We start from the raw sequence: 19629 nt of genomic DNA on the forward strand, positions 1-19629 counted from the left end.
ATTTTCTGTATTCCTTGTAAGAACTTTCTAGAGTTTTCTGAAGTTTCTCCATTCTGTAGACTAGAAATATATACCAGCTTATACTTCTTGAGAGCAGTCTAAGAGGTAATCAGACAGCTTACCTAATCTTAAATCACTCTTTAGAAACAGAGAAATCTATCAAAAGTTTAAGTGAAAGAAGACTTTAGAACTTAGGTAAGGTGATAAAAATTCACATCTCTAATATTTACAGTTATTTTAGATTACTGTTTATCTTTAATAGTTTAAATGAATAAAGCAATGATGGAATGTCTGCTTTACTGACAGACTTCAGAAAAATGTAATTAATTCCAAAAGACAGACAGACTGATCCTCATCTTGATTGCCATCTTCCTACAAAGAATCACCTGATTGTCTAGGTTACCTTTATAGCTAATTCATTCTTTTAAATAAATAAAAAATGAGTAGGCTTAATAAATTGGAAGGATGGGGTGATAAAGATGGGGGGAAGGTATAGGTATAGCCAAGTGGACAATGAGCTCCAGCGAGGAAAGCTGTATAAACAGGATTCATAAAAGCAACCATCTCAGAATTCCATATCAAGATATTAAGGGCATAAAGAGAATGTGATAAGCCAACAATTATCTTTAAAGAACAAACCATCTGGCCTTCTACAGTCACAGAACTACAGATTTTTAAAAATGGAGATACATTAAATATCACATAACACAATCCCTTAACTTTAGATGAGATGACTGAAGCCCATAGAGGATAAGTGACATAGTTGGATCCCAAGTCAAATCAATAAATATTTATTGAACACCCACTACAGATAAAACACTATTCCAAGGGTTATAGAAAATACAAATAAGAATAATATTGGACCCCTTCTTCAAAACTCCCATTCCTTATTTCCCAGGTTAAGTTACATGCGTGTAGCTCTCTGATGTTAGCAATATTCTCCATATTCTAACTTAGTGGTTGGAACACTTTGGCCCTCGGGCCAAATCTGGCTCATCGCCTGCTTTTGTAAACAGAGCTGTGCTGGGCCAAGGCCACACATACATTCAAGTATCATCTAGGCTCTTTTTGCTCTACGAAGTCAGAGCTGAGTAGCTGTGACAGAGACTCGTGGCATGTAAAGCCTAAAATATTTACTATCTGGCCCTTTACAGAAAATGTTTGCCAACCTCTCTTCTAGATCATCGTTTGATCAACTTGAGGGTTGTTTTTTCCTTTTTTCATTTGTAACAAATGGGAGGCTGGTTTTGCCTCAGGAACCACTGCCCACTGGGCAATGTGCTAGATGGTTATGAAGGAAAAGTCAGTGGGCTAAATATGGCAACTGACAGCAGCTCTCAGTAACAAGTAAAAACTTGTTCTGGCATATAAAGGACAAGAACCAAATGACACAGAACTCTAACATCCAACAAACATTTACTAACTGCTCACTAAAGTGCCTGCCATTGGGCTTGGGCTCTGGGGAGATCCACATAAATAAGACCAACTCAGTTCACAAAGAACTCACTCTCTGGTGAAAGAAACAACACTTTTCTATTAAATGGAATAGGAGAAGCTTGTAGACTGAGTCAGAGTCCTGACAAGGGAATAATGAACTGAGGCTGGGGGGAGACAAACTATTCAAACCCACGAACAGTCACACAGAGACCCCTGCCCCCTGCACAGTTCCAGTTCCAGGGAATCACCAGCACTGCAGCGGGTAACTATCTATAGTTGCCTCAACCCAAAGGCCACTATTTGTACATGGGTGGAATTAACTTTTGGACTGTATGTTGCTTCCTGAATTTCTTTTATAGCACATTTTTGTTTAACCTTTCTCGGATATTCCTTTAGTTACATGTTAATGTACACTTAGCTTTAGTCATCTTAACCTATTTTACCATGTTTTCCACCCTCGCCTCTATAATTTTCTTTAGCATCTTCCAACATAGATATTATTTTATCCTGTTATTCATCTTTTTACACTTTCATTATTTCAGTATGTTGTGACTAAAATTTAGTTGTGTATTTTTCTTATCCCCCTTTCTTGTTTTCTTTTGGAACCCTCACCCGAGGGTATTTCCCATTGCTTCTCAGATAGAGTGGAAGGGGGAGAGGGACATCAACGTGAAGGAAACACATCGACTGGCTGCCTCCTGCTCTCGCCCGATGGGGCGGAGCCTGCAACCGAGGTAAGTGCCCTTGGCCAGAATGGAACCCGGGACCCTTCAGTCTGCTGGCCAACGCTCCAACCACTGAGCCAAACTGGCCAGGGCTATCCCCCTTTTCCCAACTATTTTATCTTAGATAAATAGTTGCTTCCTTCCTTTTGCTTCTTAAGTGAGAATAACAGGGGTAATTATCGAAATAGCCACCAGAAAGGTATGGTCACTAAAAATTAAAACATGCCCCGCCTCAGAGTGGAGGTCCTGGGGGTCCCGGTGTGCTTAGGATTCACCCTTTAGATGATGAAACCAGGGTGGTTCAAAAGGATCATGGGGTAGGGGCAGAAGGACTGAAGCAGCAGGAGCGCTTGTGGGAGGAGAGGGAGCAGTAGCTAAATACCAACTGATAGGAGGAATTCTAATCTTTTAACAACCAGCATCAGGATACTAGCACATACTGGATAAATATCAGTCCTGTGATTAGGAAACAGCAGAGTAAGTGGGATAGAAAGAAAGCTATTCCACGCCTCTTAAAAAGAGAGACAGATGCATCTTTATTTCAATTAGTTTCTTGCAAGTCCTTTTCAAATGTCAAAGTAATCATCCTGACCCTAACTCGAGCCATACTTAACTGCCCCAATTTTTAAAAATATATATCCATGTAACTTTAGGAGAGAGTCTAAAATGTTTCTTCTTAAGAAGTGTTAGGCTAACTTTAAAAATAGCCAAGGGAAATTACTAAAGTAATAACTGCTGTACTAACTTCTAAAAACCTTTGTATCTGAATCTCACAATCATTTGGCAGTCGTTTATCTGGAAGAGCAAACAGTGTGGACAAAGAAGGAAGCACAGGAAAAGGTGGTAGAATTCAAGTTCCCGTGGACTCTTACGTAGCTCTAAATCATTTGCTAAAACTTTTTTGAATTATGCACAATAGAAGACCTAGACCCAGATTCCTAGAATATTTTCTATGATACAATGCTCCAAGGATAAATTCTAGTTAAATTTGATTCATCTACATCCAAGTCAAAATTCCAAAAGGTTTTGCAAACAACAGACACCCAAGTATTAAACTATGTGTCAATTTTGCAGCCATATTTTAATAATCTTAAAAAGAATGCTACAAAGGAGATACCATTCATAGGTGAGGTCAACTGGTCTGGAGAGATTAAGTAGCCTGTTCAAGGACACACAACTAGTCACTGGTAGAGCTCAGCTCAGTCTCGATCAAAGGCCCACAACATTCCTTCCTCAATACTTCACTGCCTCCCATCATGCCTAGGTCTTCCCAGTATCTCTCCTCTATCATGAGAATTCCCACAGATTCTGAGAAGGCATGTATATAACAACCCAATAGGGCTCCTCCTACATCCTCAATAATAACAGCCTGAAAAATACTCTAAAGGCCCTCTTATGTAAGAAAACCTCTGTGATTTGATGACATTTGGAAAGTCCAACACTTCCAAATCTCATTTGTATAAGCAAGGAGAATTATTAAACCCCTTCATACATGGTACAAGGTATCATTTGGGTCAGGCCAGAAATTCCCTAGCAGACTGATTATTATTTGGAGCTCAGGTTCTTCTAGGACATCGCCCTGCCTAACAACCTTTTTTTTTATCACATTTGAATTCCAAATGATTTTCCATCTCCTTTGGTCTGTAATCACTACACACATTTGAAGTGTCAGGAGAAAAACCTACATGTTCTCCCAGGACCCTCTCTAAACTCTCTATTAATAATCCAGTCTTTAAAAAAATAATAATAATTCAGTCTTTGATGAAGACTCAAATAACTCCTTATCCATCTCATTCCCTTCTGAAAAGAAACTGGACTGCTTTGCTATTCCTCTACCCAATACATAATGTAGCAAACAAAAAATGAGCTCTTTGGAAGTGCAAAATCTAACCACTGAGGGCAATGGTTCTGCAAAAAACAAAACTGAAAAGATCGCTTACTTAAAAAATCTTAATAACAATTAGCACTCCCTTTTCTTTCCTAGTCAAATGTAGACAGCAGACTTTAAAGCTCAACCAAAAGGCTTTTGGAATTTTTAACAAGTGCTACATTTTGGGTTGTCCTGGCTAGTGAGCTGTCCTGAATGTCTCAGGAGGGGTATACCAGTGTACTATTAAATGTTTATAACCCATGGAGTCATTAACACTGTAATGAAATGGAAATGATACCTCAATGTGCATCTCTTAAACGTTTTTTGTAAAAGTCATGTGAAACAGCTATTCCCTTAATCAGCTTATCTAACCAGTGTTATAAAAATAATTATCAACTGTTCATTAAAGTGAAACAGAGTCTCAAAGAGTAATGCTTAATATATATAGAAATTAAAGTTGTCTATGAAAATATAGATCTTATTAAAATGAAAACACCCCAAAAGGTGTATGTTCTTTAATGAACAACTGACCTTGGTACATACAACTAGGTTTTTTAAAAAAAAACTGTTTAGGTTTGATTCCCGGTCAAGGGCATGTACCTGGGTTGCAGGTTCACTCCCTGCCCCTGGTCGGGGTGTATGTGGGAGGCAACCAGTTGATGTATCTCTCTCACATCGATGTTTCTCTCTTTCTGTCATTCTCCCTCTTCCTCCCTTCCTTCTACTCTCTATGAAAAAGCAATAGAAAAAATATCCTCAGGTGAGGATTCACAAAAATGATGATAGATAGATAGATAAAATTTATACATGGAGATTCAAAAACATCAGCACTGCAATGAGATGTAGTAGAAAGAGCAAATGCCTGACTTTAAAACAATGGCATGATTAGTAGCCACTTAGTAGCCCCAAACCTCAAATACTTTGGTGAAAGCCTCTCTGAACTTTTAAAACTTTGTATAAAAACTTATCTCACTCAGTTTTCAAGACAACTTAGATAACATTTGCTCATTCAACCAATACTCACTGAGCAACTATTCTGTTCTAAGGCCTGGAATACATCAGTAGACAGAGCCAAGTCCATGGTCACCTTATATTCTACTTGAGGGGGTAAAGGAGATTGGAATGCACTAAATAGGTAGACAAATTATACCATTTCAGTTACTGATAAAACAAAACAAGAAAATAGTGCCCAGAATACAGAGGGTGCTCAGAAATTTCTTTCATCCTTAATGTTGATATACAGAGTGGGGCAAAAGTAGGTAGACAGTTATTCATATAGAAAATAATACAATAATTAATAAATAATAATACAAGAATAAACACTGTGTTTCATGTACTCTCAACTGTAAGCCTACTTTTGCCCCACCCTGTATACTTAGTTCTGTTCAATATATCATTATCTCTGGTCTTGGTGAATTATAAAAATAAATCTTTCATTTACACTCACTTACTCTGGACTCCAAGCAGAGTGCACAACAAAATTAAGGTTGATTCCATGAAAATAAAAATAACCCAATCCTGAAGATACAAGTATGTCTTTGCAGCTGTCACAACGGAAGCCGGTGGAAACACACGGCCTGATTCTCAGGGTATGGCTCATGACCATGCTAACGTTCACTGTTCTTCAAAGGTCAGACAACACTGTGGTAATCAGTGAAGGGCATCTTCTCTCCAACAACTTTTGTGTCTGAGGCTAGATATTCTTTGTGCCAAGTCTACTAATATCTATCAGTGAAATCAGTCATTGATCACATGACCATGATTCCACACAAAAGTACGAAGACTTAAGCAGCTTATGAATGAGGTTTCATAACAAATACATGAGCCTTGATTCCTTCTTCTTAAGAAGCAGGAAGAGCAAATGACTTACTTCTTAACAAAACTGCAACACCATACAATTTTGTTACAAATTACCCACTGTTAATCAAATACCTTCATTAACGTAGAAATGGGGGGCGGGGAGGAAATCAATAAGTCCACTAAAGGTTTTAACTTAAAATATAAAATCCAAGTTTATTCCCTAGCCTTTTAATGTAGTGCCAAGTACTTATCTCTTATGGTGAATTTGCTAATTGTTTTCTTGCCTAAAATCCAACCCTTGTACATCATCTACGATTTCCAATTTCAATTTCTTCAAAGAGGAGGGGGAAACTGAAGGTATCTGGGGGCAAAATCCTCCAATCACGTACACTTCTATGGCCTACACGCAATTCAAAAGCAATTTTTTTTAGGAATTCACTTGTATGGAGTTTGATCCAAGTAGTCAACTTTGTTTACACCATAACAGCTCTTTCTTTTCAGTCTTGTACTTTACTGAATTATGCAATATCTAATTAAATTATATGATCACAATTACAAGTATAATGGGCCTAAACCAGTTTGGTTTAAAACACAACCAACTCTTGGTAAACACACAACTCAACCTGGTGGAAGCTGAAATGGTGGCAGAGGATTTGAACAGTTGTATAATAGGTATTTGTTAATTAATATATTCTACAGAGACATAGAGAATTTCTGATAAATCCAGTGGCTTGCTTGAGAATTTCCATAAAATTTAAAACTATTAAGTTATTTAATATTTAGAGAAAGTTAAAAAAAATTTAATTATCAGAAGCAAAGAAAAATGTTTTTCAAAATATCAATCCTTGCAAATACCTCAAAATTCTACACATATTTTTGTTAAAGAAACCACAAGCATCTATAAATACTTCTGGAGTTAAAAGTAGCAGTAAATTTCTATAGATTGCAAACTAACGTATTCCCAGTTGATCCTTTATCAATCCACATTACAAGCATGTTTAACATCCCTTAGAAATAACTTTAAATTTTGAATTAACAGTTAAAGAAGTTGGAAACAATTTGTCTAAATAAAGTACACAACGGTTTCTATAAAAGAGTAGCTCCTTTTTTGCATTCCAGATATGAAATATCTTCATAATCTTGATTTCCCCTTTCATTAATTCAACAAAACTGTAACACCCTTTAGAAGAACTGTACCAAGTTGTATTTGCATGACTTCTGACTAAACCACTGTATCTCTATCCCAGCACCACAAGTAATCAGGAAGTAAAATTCATTCATGCTGAGTTGCAAGTAACCAGTCTATAGTGGAACGAACCATGTGGGTTCTCTTTTTACATACAATATCACTTTAGTATCAAATCTTGAGATTCAAGAAAAAGACTCTGATCAGCAAACTGAAATTTAAGACCCAGAATCATTAAAACCAAATCTCTACAGAAATTGCCAAAGAAGTCCTTTAACTTAATTTTAATAGTCATTCCCTAAAGTTAAATTTTATTTTTGGAGAGAACCAGGCAAGATTATTCCACAAAGAACCCAAAGCCTCTGAAGTTTCACACAACAGATTCTTTAGTACTCCATGATTTTGTTTTGTTTTGAAGTGACTGGTAAAAAGGTAGATACTATGGAAAATTCTTAATCATTAATTGAGTACTTATGTGAAAATTAATATAAATTACAGAATCCAATTATTACATTTTATAACATGTATGCTATACTCAAAAATGTGTAAGATAGTCTTTTTTTTTTTTTTTTTTTAATAAAAGGTGCCATATTAAACTAATGGGCATAGCATATTACATTTAAACACCAAGTCCAACCACACAGGCTGTGGTAAAGAAAATAATTCAAGACTGAAAGTTAAAGGTATAGTAAGTATTTAATAACTTAAATAACTGCACATATATTCACATTTTTTCACTTATGCATACATGCACTATTGAACACAAAACTAAGTGCTGAAGGATATCCAGTTTTAACTGAAATTAAGAGGTACTAACTCCTCAGTGGCCTCACTTCCACTTCATCCATTCAAATGAGTGAATGGTATTTTAAAAAAAACCACTTCTAATACCAATACATTATGGATATCAATATCTATTTCTTTTTAAAACTTAAAAGCTCCTTCTCCTTTCTTTTACGTAAACAGGGACACTCATCTTCTGCCCTGAGGATTTAAATTGAGAAGCTTTTTAGAGGTAACTTAGCATTGTCTATCAAAATTTTAAATGCACATAGACATTTACATTAAGAAGCAATCATACAAAGGTATAATGTGATATATAAATGGATATTTATTTTTAATAACTAAAAAAGTCATTCTAAATGTTCATTAATAAGAGACTGATTGAATATATTACATCCACACAATGGAGTTCATTTTAAATTAATCAGAAAGATGTTTAGGACGTATTAAATTAAAAAGCACATATCAGAACAGTTTGGATAGTAAACCTCACTTTTAAATTCTACAAATAAAAATGTATATGTGCTTATTAAAATATGCATAGAAAATAGGTATATCAAACTTGCAGAGGGTTTACAGAAACTCTTCTTTCTACTAAATGTTATATTAATTTATATGAGCAATTATTTATTCCCCCCCCAAAAAAAATTTATAATCATATAGAATATTTTAAAGTGTTTTAGTCAAAAATTTTAAAATTTACAGCATTTTTCCATCTTCTTCCTAAAGGAGTTTCCTTTCTTTTAATATTTGCTATTTACTATATGCAAAACTGATTTTTCTTCTAACAGAATGAGTATCATTTGCTCAAACTTTAAAAGGCACTAAATTTAACTTTGCAGGATTATATGAAATAAAGGTACTGTGACACAAAATAATCATGATGAGACTGAAAGATGTGACTTTTTTTATATTTCACCCCAAATATTTGCCATCCTTAGAACAAAAGAATGGGGCATATTTTTAAAACAAAATATACATGGTTTCTATGGTGAAAGATAAAACTCAGTATCTTATTTTTTCATTTACATAGTCTTTGGGTTATAACATTTTTTCAATAAGTCTAACATATTCTCCAAAGATCATCAAATTGTAGACATCAGTAATAGCTTTATCTTGGTTTATAGCATCAATATTTCTCCACATAAACTCAAAGCAAAAATTTGATAGTAAAAAAAATTTAGACCAACTACATATTTACTGTATTACACACTTATAATATTTAAACTTGACTGTCAAAACAAAGATTTTTGCTCACTAGAATTCATACTTGTAAAAATATTTTTTTCCTAAAATATTTTTTAAATAACCCATTTTACTTTACCGAGTTGTTGATGGTGCTGTCTGTCATAATTACTATGACAGACAGTGATTCCATCTTCCTCATCTAAAGTCTTCTCTGATGAAAGCAAACTAAGACGTTTCATCTTCAGTAATCTCGGGGAACCTTCCTGCAAATCATCTCTAGCTTCCAAAACCACATCTCTCGAAAGAATGGGAGGAACAACTCTTTTTAAAAAGTCCATTATAAGGCTCTTCTACATTACTAGACCTACGAGCACACTGAAAGGCGCCTGTACCAATTTCCTTGATGAGAGGATAAGGTACACTATGTATGTCAAAGAGCAGAGACACGTCAAGTGAGTTTAGGTGGTGCTTAAACAACAGTAGGTCAAGTGCCAGCTGTTTTGAAGCTGATTTTTAGGACATTTGCTGTTCATACTGATAACAAACCAAAGAGCTATCAACCCTGAAACGGCACTTCATATGTACATATACTTGTTCATCTACAATGGGTGTTAACAGCAATACTCAGGCCATAAAATGTTTAGCATCTGTCTAGTTTAACATTTAGTCTTTGAAAACTTACACTGTGATAATGTTAAGACAAGTTTACTTTGGTCTGAGGTGTTTTGTCCTTTTAAATAAACTTACAGGTGAAGTGTAAAACAAACTTGTATTCAAAAGATTATTCTTATCATTCTAAAAATTCACCAACAGACCTCAGGAACATCAAGTCTCACAGGACTACAGGAGTGTGTATGAACTTGATCCATGAAAGCAGTATTGTATTATGAACATTCCAATGTTCTTTTAAAACAAAAACAGTCCTCATCACAATCAATTGCAATTAACAATAGTAGCAATGGAAACCTTGGCATGAATTGTCAAAAAATAGTAATAATAAGTGATAATTTATGATATATGGATCTAAAAATATATATTTAAAGTATAATTGTTTAATTAAACCCAGCAATCAACCGTACATAATTTATTTCCCAATAACTGAGCATTCTACTAACTATTTTTAAATAGCTAAAGTAGCTGATCCTATTGCCTAATATAATCCAGAAGCATGACAAAATACCGCAGTGGAAGGTGCCTACGTAAGACTGCGAACTGAAATACCTTCTTTCTCCCTTCCTTCGCCTGCCCTCTGGTGGGGATATTAAGTGAGCAAGAAGGAAATGAAAAACCAGAGAGAACAGATAAGGTGCAAACTCCTAAGTAATCAAATTATAACTTTGAGGATATATGTTTTAATAAGAAAACAAATCTCATTCACTTAGTGAAGCACAAGCACAATCTCATTTTTCTCAACATGAAGGAAATGATTTACATCTTTTAAAAGATGAAGCATAAAACTGCTTATATACATCTCAGGAAAAATTATAATGAAAAAACAACATATTTCTGGTTCTGAATTAGTGAGTTTTTAATCCTCACTTTTCTACTACATTAATTATAAAGTTGAGTTTTGTTTTTTTTAAATATATATATTTACTGATTTCAAAGAGAGGAAGGGAGAGGGAGAGACAGAGATAGAAACACCAATGATGAAAGAGAGTCACTGATCGGCTGCCTCCTGCACGCCCCCCACTGGGAATCGAGCCTGCGACCCGGGCACGTGGCCTGACCGGGAATCAAACTGTGATCTCCTGGATCCTAGGTCGATGCTCAGCTACTGAGCCATACCAGCAGGGCTAAAGTCGATTATTCTTTATTTCACTATTTAAAAGGTATTAATTGAAGGTCCTCTATATGTAAAGCACTAATATAGTATTAAGATTCAGAGAAAAGTTAGAGGATTTATTAATGCAAATCCTGCCTCAGGGAATCCTATAGTGAAAAGGAGGGAAACACAAGGAAGTCGAGTATAGGACTTAAATTTCTTGCCTTAAAGCAGGAATGTATTTACCAGGTACAATGACTTTTAAAAAACACTCCTAAGATATTTTCTCTTAACCCTTGAACATGAAGGATAACTCCTATCTGATCAGTGTATTCCCTACACACAGAAGGAACAACCAGTTAGGAACCGTAATTTGTATCCCTTAATAGCCTAGAAGGTATCACTGTGTCTTCTAGGGTTTCTTTTTTCCTCTTTATGGATGTAATCTCATGTCCTTTAACACTTATGTTTGTGGCTTTCTTCAGGCCCCTCTGCAGGTCTCCCTTATCTATGAAGCCCAGAAACATAATGCTGATTGCAGAGGGCAAGTTACCTTCATGCCTGTTCATGATATACAAGGACCACCTGGGTCACTATTAACCTCACTGTGCTAAACTGCACTTTCTACTGGGAAAACGAAGGCAAGGGTTAGGTGTCACTGAAGAAACCACAAGATTTTTCTCAGATTTCCTTCATTCGACAAATATTTGCTGAGCAGCTTCCATCATGGCCTGTGCAAGACGCTACGGCATTGAGGATATGTCTCTCTCCCCAAGAACCTTCTACTCGTGAAGGGAAAGAAACTTTCAAGACAAGACTCCCTGCAGGGTTGGCCAAGGCTTTGCTGAGCCTGCCCTGCAGTTCAATTTCCTCTGCCAAACCTGCTCCTACACTACCTCTCTTAACAGATGCTGAGCCCTAATAATAAACCCTGGAAGCCAAACTCCTTTTCAGGATCAACTTTCGGAGGATCCACCCTGAGACATACAGCAAGGAGAAAGCATGGTATTCCCGTGACAAAACTGTATCCATTACTAGCTGAATCTACAAGGAGGAAATGCCCTAAAGCCTTGTTTGCATGTTGATATTTCTAAGATAATGGGTTGATCATCACAACTTTGAAATCCAGCTATAATATAGTTACAGGATTAAGAAATTATAATAGAAGGTAGTAGCTCATATACAGCATTTACACTGCTTTTTAAATCTCGTAGTCACTATTTAGCCTTTAGAATATTTATTATAATCTTACCGTAGAACTCAAGGCAGTAATTTCTTGGTAACTTGGATCATCTAATCCTGACTGTGGGACTCTTGAGCAGTCTTGAGAATTAAGCATTTAGATGTTAATCATCCAAGATGCAAATAAATGGCTTCAGCTCTGAAGAAAAAACAAAATACAAGATTTATAGATCAGATATGCTTATAATAAGTACCTCTGTGTGTTGCTCATATCTATCCTTACTTCTGAATACATTACACAGCAATGTCGCCTAGCGCTGCAGTTATCCTCTTTCAACAGTGATGCGTTACACCATCACTGAATTTTTATTTTGAAAAATTTCAAAATAATGCAAAATTGAGAATAGTATAATGAACCTACCATTATTAACTCATGGCAAATCATGTTTCATTTATATCCCCACCTACCCCCAACCTCTATCCCACCACTCTGGGTTATTATGAATCAAATTCCAGACATTTTACAACTTCATCTGTAAATAATTCTGTATGCATCTAAGACAAAGATTTGCTTTTAAAATATAATCCAATATCATTATAATATCTATAACAAGTGAATAATAATTTCTTTATAACATCAACTACCAATCAATGCTCAAAATTCCCCAACTGTCTCATAAGTGGTTTTTAAACATTTGTTCTAATCTAGATCTAAACAAAATCCATATAGACAATTGTTACGGTGTCCTTTAAATCCCTTTTAATTTATAGTCCCCCCCCTTCCTTTCTTCTCTTTGCAGTGACAAGTAATGCTTTTACTAGACAATGATTAAACTAATACATCAAAACCTTATTCAGTAATACATTTAATATTTTTATTTTACTCACTAAAATAAACAGATTTGCAAATACAGTTCATGTAGCCCCTGGGCATAATATTTATCCCATCTACAGAAAATGTTTGAGATACATATTTTTCAAAGTGCAGTTATAATAACTATAAGGAGGTCATGGATTATGAACTACTGTACCATAGCTGCAATAATTTGATGATTACTAAGAATGAAATGATCACAGGGAATTATCCTTTTACCATATAAGGACTCACACATGTTTTTGTGCACATTCCATGTTTTTATTACCATTAAAGGTCTTGGCATTTTTCCACTTAAATAGACCACATTTTAAAACTCGCATTGAAACTCAAATTAACTTCATTTTAAATCATAACTGGTTTCTTACTATTTTTTTTCTGTTTAATGAATTTAATCCTCAACCCAACAGAAAGGACTAACTACTCTTTAAAATATTAATTTGTACTTAAACTTCTTAATTTGAAATTCCTTCAGCCAAACTGGAAAATATAATGATATTCCATTGATGCACAGGCATAACCAACTAAATCGTGACTAAAACCAAATCTTTGAAGCCAAAAACCTGAAACAAGAAACTAATTCAAATGCACTTGTTTATAATCAATCTCATTCAGGCTTACTGGAATTTTTGATGGCCCCACCAAATATTTCTGAATTTCCTGACAACATGGTATCTATAATTCTGCCATAATTCTTGATACTTTATTTTATCTTAGGTTCATGAAATCATTTCTCCCTCAAAGTAAATAAAGCTTATGTGACAAATGACATATCATTTCTGTAGACAGTGGTTACAGGAGTCACGTGCTGGTATATAATGAAATTTAAACTATTTTTCACTTTATCTTCTAGAACAAATGACAAAAACAATTACTAATGGAGCACAAAGCAATTTTACAAATACGGTGACACATTCTAGGGTTGATCTGTACCATGTCTAGGTCTTTTGTTTTGCTTCACTTTTGAATAACCTTCTATTTAGACATAGCAAAAGCTAATGCCATGTTTTTTATAGATGTTTTCTCTTCTTTAACAACACTGTCAGATCACTGTGTCATTTTAAGATTTTCCAATGTTTTTCTAAAATTTTCAATACCTCTTTAATTGATACACAGCCACCTTGCTATTTTCAACTTTCACTTTTGATAAAATAAACTTATGTCTTTGGTTACCTGGAAAATATTTGGTTTATACTTCTCTGACTTTCTTTATAGGTTATACTCATTTTTAGCAAGAATGGGAGGTTTTGTTGTTTTTATGTCTTGGTTTTAGGTTGGTTTTTGTTTTTGTTGTTGTTTTTTGCATGCCAATAGCTTTTTCATCTTGTCTTGATACATATTATTTAACATGGGACTCATTTTTATTTTCATTTCACTTGATTAATTTGGAGAATAATTCTATCCACAGGAAGCATAAATTTTATACTTTCGAGAGGTTTTGAAAATGTGGTCATGGTGTACACATGACCAATGCTCTTGTTTCTTATTTTAGAAGAAAAAAGTCATATAAACAAGAGTGACTTGAGGTCAGTTGGTATTTGACAACACTGAAGGCTGTAGATAGCCAAACAGCACAAACTTTGAAGAGGAAAGGCTTTAAACCTTTAGTAAGAGTAATGATCTAGAAGCTTCCGTGTGCAATAGATAAAGAGAACAGTGGCCCAGGTCTAGCACTTGGGAGGATCTCAGATCAAATGAGGTCCTTTAAGAGGAGTCTTGCTTCACTTCAGTCCAGAAAGCAAAAGAGAAAGCTGAATGGGTGTTCACATAACACATTAACCACATTTCCTTTCTGAACAGAATGACTAGAATAATAAAGAACAGAAACACCACAAATTTCATGTATATTCACTGTAGCAAGATGCAACATATATGTCTCTGTAATACATTAATGCAGAAAATAGAAATCTGAAACAAATAAAGCAAAAATTAAGGGTAAATTAATCTCGGTGATGTTCAGTATAGTATTTTAAATACGTGTATGTATACTTCATAATTTTTAAAACAGCAAGGAAGTTATGGTGCTTAGCACAAGGTAGATTTGAGTTCAACAAAAAGAATAACAACCTAATTCTCGTATAATTAATGAAAAGGTTACTTCATAAAGAATCAAGTCCTTGCTCACTGAGTTTTTAGGCAAAGATAAGTTAGAAACACTATAGAAAGGATTAGCCCACTGGGTAACAGATTAGGCTAAATTACTTCAAAGATCCCAACTGTAAATCAATTTAAAGATCAAAACTCTAAATTTGACTTCAAAATGTATTTTATACTTACACATGAGTGCTAAAATGTGTGGTGACCAGGAAAGTCATCACATTTCAACTAAACAAAGAAACCACATGGCAAGATAAAGAATCTATGGAGGCAAATTCCTGCCCTTCTGTTAAAAATATTCTGGGTATCTTGCAAGGTCTCTTAAAATGGTGCAAATATTCTAACCGCTTTTTTTTAACTTTATTTTTATTGCTGACACTATTACAGATGTCCTCCTCCCACACTCCCCCTTTGCCCACCTCCACCCAGCCCCCAGACCCCCTTCCTCTGGCCATCAGCACACTGTGTGGTCTGTAAACAAGGGTCATGTATATATGTTCTTTGGCTAATCCCTTCACCTTCTTTCATCCAGTCCCCACCACCCTCCAACAGAGAGGGTGCAATAAAATGCAATAATATTTTAATCTGCCAAAGATTATATAAAATGTAAAAAAAAACCACCTACTCACAAATAAGTATAGGCAGTAAGCAATTATTCAACCATCTATTGTCTTACTGGTAAAAACTATTCATATAAAGAATTTACAATCATCCCTTTAATTAACAAAGAGCATCGATTTATAAAATCAACACTGGTTCCATCACACTCCAGTTTTTATAAATTCACTTATTCTATTTAGAAATGCTATAATTTTACAATATTTAAAATGGACTTGCATTTTAACCTTCTCTCTGTTGTTCTTTTTAACCTCCCAAATTTTAGTTTTATAGAGTACAGAAACTTACTACGCTGACTAATGTAATCACAGACTTCACTAGAACACTTGCTGGAAATGCTGTATAATGGTACTGAGCTAGAATAACTGGGCTTCACTGCAAAAATCTAACTAACTCTCTTGCTGATAAAGCAATGTTCCCTGCAGGTCAATTTGTCAACATTTTGTTGATTTTACATTTCTAGCCAGAATAGCAGTTATGTCATTCTACTTGATCTAATGAAAACAAATTAGCAAAATTTTCCGTTCACAAAATTTAAGGGCAAGTTTTCTATTACGGTTTCATTCATTGAATCAAATTAAAACAGCATCAGAGTACATTTTCTAATATACTGATGAATGAATGTGTATCATTTAGATTAATTTTCCTATTACATTCCCATGTTGAAAGAAAGAAAGAAAGAAAGAAAGAAAGAAAGAAAGAAAGAAAGAAAGAAAGAAAGAAAGAAAGAAAGAAAGAAAGAGAAAGAAAGAAAGAAAGAAAGAAAGAAAGGAATTCAACCACAAAATTACCATACTAATGCTCTACCTACTCATCTCAGCTTAAACACTAAGAGGAAATTTTTGGACAAATGTAGAAGCTGACCTATATGACAACCTCACCAAATCTGGAATGTATTTCCACTGCTAACTTCTAAAACTTCATTGCTATTAACTATGCCACACACAGACTTACAGAAGTCACACATTCAACAAATATTATTGAGCAGAACTGTGTGCCAGGAACCAAGGACAGAGTAGTAAATAAAACAGACAAAACACTCTAGCCTTGTAAAGAGCTCATATTCTATTCCAGTATTAGTTTGAGCTTTTGGGAGTGATGCCTTTAAAAATCTGAAAAAAGCATTGGATACCTCTCCTTCCAAAATGTACATATACCTAATTTTGCAAGGTTATGAACCTCTCTAATCCAATCATTAATTATGGATTAAGAGCCCCTGATAAAAACCCTCCTTGTGTTTATTTTCCATCTCTGCTACATATAATAGTTCCATAATTTTACTATTCATAGTAAAAAGTAGGGGTTTTTTTTCCATTGTAATATTTATGGCTTTCAAATTTCAATAGAATAATTTCTACTTATCCCATTTGTGCCTCTCACAAATGTCTAGACTGTCAAATTACCCTTTATCACTTTTGGTCTTCCCAGAAAACTCAATCCTAACCTCTTTGGTAGCTTCACAGAAAAATTTTCTGATTTCATTAATTATCTTCTGAATCCCCTTAAGCTGAAACTCACGTCCTCCCCCTGCCCAAATCTTCAGTAAAAAGTCTTTGTAGAAGTCACCTACAGGTGCTTCTGGAACAAAACATGCTCAAAAGAAACCACAATAAAAACTTAATTGATGGTTTCTGTTAAATGATTAATTAAACAAAATTTTTTCTAATCTTGCTGGGCACAAAAAGAAAATAAGCAGCCCCTAAGAAAACAGTTTGTTTTTTAAATTTAAAAATGCAACATTAAAATGCTTTCTATGGTCATCATAGTCTCTAATCAATGTGTTATACCATTTACATCTATAATTTTAAAATTATACAATGGAAATTGTTCTACCTAATTATGAGGCTGAAGGTTATAAAATCAAACATGAAAGAAAATTCATGCAAATTTTATACGTATACTTGGTATGTTTTCATATGACAATTTGCAATAAAAATTTGGGCTAATCCAAATTTTAAGATAATCAGAAAAATAAAGTAACTGCTCAAGGTCATAGAGCAAGTAAATGCCACAATTTCATCTCCAAAGTTTGTCTCTCCTCTTTTTCTCTGTGTTTACTGTCCCCAGCAAGCTCGGCTCAGAGAATCTAGACTTTTATAAGAGCAACTATGAAAGCACAAATTCCCCCTGATGTTTAGATGACCTATTTCTCCTGGATTTATAACTCGAAAACAACTTCTCTAAATTTAAGGGAGAATGATCATTTGTCACCTGCAATCTCACAACTTGTATCAAAAGCCGTTAAAATGTTTATGTTCTTTGACCCAGTAATTCCACTTCTAAGAGCTGTCCCTAGGCAGATAACCAGAAATGAGCCTATAGATTTATTTACAAAGATGCTCATTGTGCCATTACTCCTATAAGCAGAACGCTGCAGGGGAGACACAGAACAAAAACAAAGGACCAATTTTAAAAATCATGGTATCTTTAGAAGATGAATGCTATCCATCAATTAAAAACTATTTTTACTAATATGTATACATTTATTAATATGTGTATATATAGAGAGTGTTGTTAATCCTCATTCAAGGATATTTTTTCCACTGAATTTTTTTAGAGAGAGTAGAAGGGATGGAGGGAGGGAGGGAGACAGAGAGAAACATCAATGTGAGAGAGAGACATCGACTGGCTGCCTGCAAACCAGGTGCACGCTGCCCTTGACCGGGAATGGAACCCACAGCCCTTCGGTGTGCCGGCTGGCGCTCTAACCACTGACCCACACCAGCCAGGGTCACCATAGATTTTAAAGCAAGAATGAGAAAAACAAGATAGTATTTATAGTACCTTCCCAACTGTTGTTGATAAAATTACAACTGGAAGCAAAGAATAAACTCAGAAGGACAAATTCAAATTATCAAAGTATTCGATCTCTCTATGCCTCCATTTCTTCATCTATAAAACTGGGATAATAAAACCCCTTACGGATACTGTGAGAAGTGAAAAGGAAGAAACATGCTTCAATAGTGCTGAACACATAGTTAAGTACTCAAAAATATTTACTATTTATTAACTTACATCACATGTATTGATAAACAAATTTGCAACACTCGCCCCTCCCCCCAAAAAGTGAAAAACTGAGTATCACTCATAATTCAAAGCCTACAGATAGCCACTATTAATTCATGCTACTATCTGAGTTCATTTCTTTCAGGTATTTTAATGTGCATCAAACATTTTATTAAATTGGTATTATATCATTTCTAGTAGTTACAAAATACTACAGTATTTTACAAATATGTGTATTTAATCACTCCACCATTATTGAGCATTAGGTTCAGTTCTTCACTGCTATAAATATTGCAGTGAGTACCTTGACTGGCAATCTCTGTCCACATCTTTAGTTATTTTTCCCCTCAAGAAAAAGTCTAGAAACAGAATTTCTATCTCAGACGGTATAAAGTACACTTGGCTTTACTCCCTTGCTGGCCTGTATGGAATGCAGACACTTACTAAGTGTTCAAAAATGCCAATCTCTCACTTTCCTCTCCATGGATACTTAAAAGCTATTAATTGGCTTTTTCATTGTAACCTTTCTATTGTTTTTTTTGGTACAACTGCTTATCAGGTATTTCTCTTTTTCCATTTATTCCATTTAAAGGATCTCGCTTCTCCTTTATATCACTCTAAGATCCCAAACACAATCTGACTATTCATAACTTCAGTACTTTCCTCAAAAAGGTTCTTAAGATTCTACTTCACACATCTAGAAATGGAAGTCCTTGTTTTTCAGAAATACACCCTGAAATATCTACAGATGATTTATGACAGAGAAACTGCATCAAAATAATTGGGAATTGAGGAGGAAAGGGAGTGGGTAGAGGCTACCAAAAAGTTGATAAATGTTGGAGCTCTGGAATGGGCACATGAACATTCAGTCCACCATTCTCTTTAAATTTTTTTTAATTTTTTTTTAATTGATTTCAGAGGGGGGAGGGAGAGAAACATCAATGATGAGAGTCATTGATTGACTGCCTCCTGCCGAGCTCACAACCTGGGCAGGTGCCCTGACAGGGAATCGAACCGTGACCTCCTGGTTCACAGGTTGACGCTCAACCACTGAGCCAAGCGGGCCGGGCTGTTGAAATATTTTCTAAACTATCTTTA

General features: G+C 34.9%; 1 protein-coding gene across 8 annotated transcripts in view; it reads right to left on the reverse strand.

The window, feature by feature from the left end:
- The window catches only part of FRYL (FRY like transcription coactivator), a 232288-nt gene that overhangs the window by 159223 nt on the left and 53436 nt on the right, over window positions 1–19629 (reverse strand). For 6 of the 8 annotated variants that reach the window (XM_081118984.1, XM_081118983.1, XM_081118981.1 and 3 more), the window contains exon 3: window positions 12007–12135. The exons of the other annotated variants lie outside the window; for them this stretch is intronic. The gene's annotated coding sequence lies outside the window, so the exon portion shown is untranslated. The remainder of the gene's footprint in view (window positions 1–12006; window positions 12136–19629) is intronic. 8 annotated transcript variants of the gene reach the window in all.

This window comes from Miniopterus schreibersii (assembly GCF_964146895.1).
Source record: "Miniopterus schreibersii genome assembly, chromosome: 1".
NCBI lineage: Eukaryota > Metazoa > Chordata > Mammalia > Chiroptera > Miniopteridae > Miniopterus > Miniopterus schreibersii.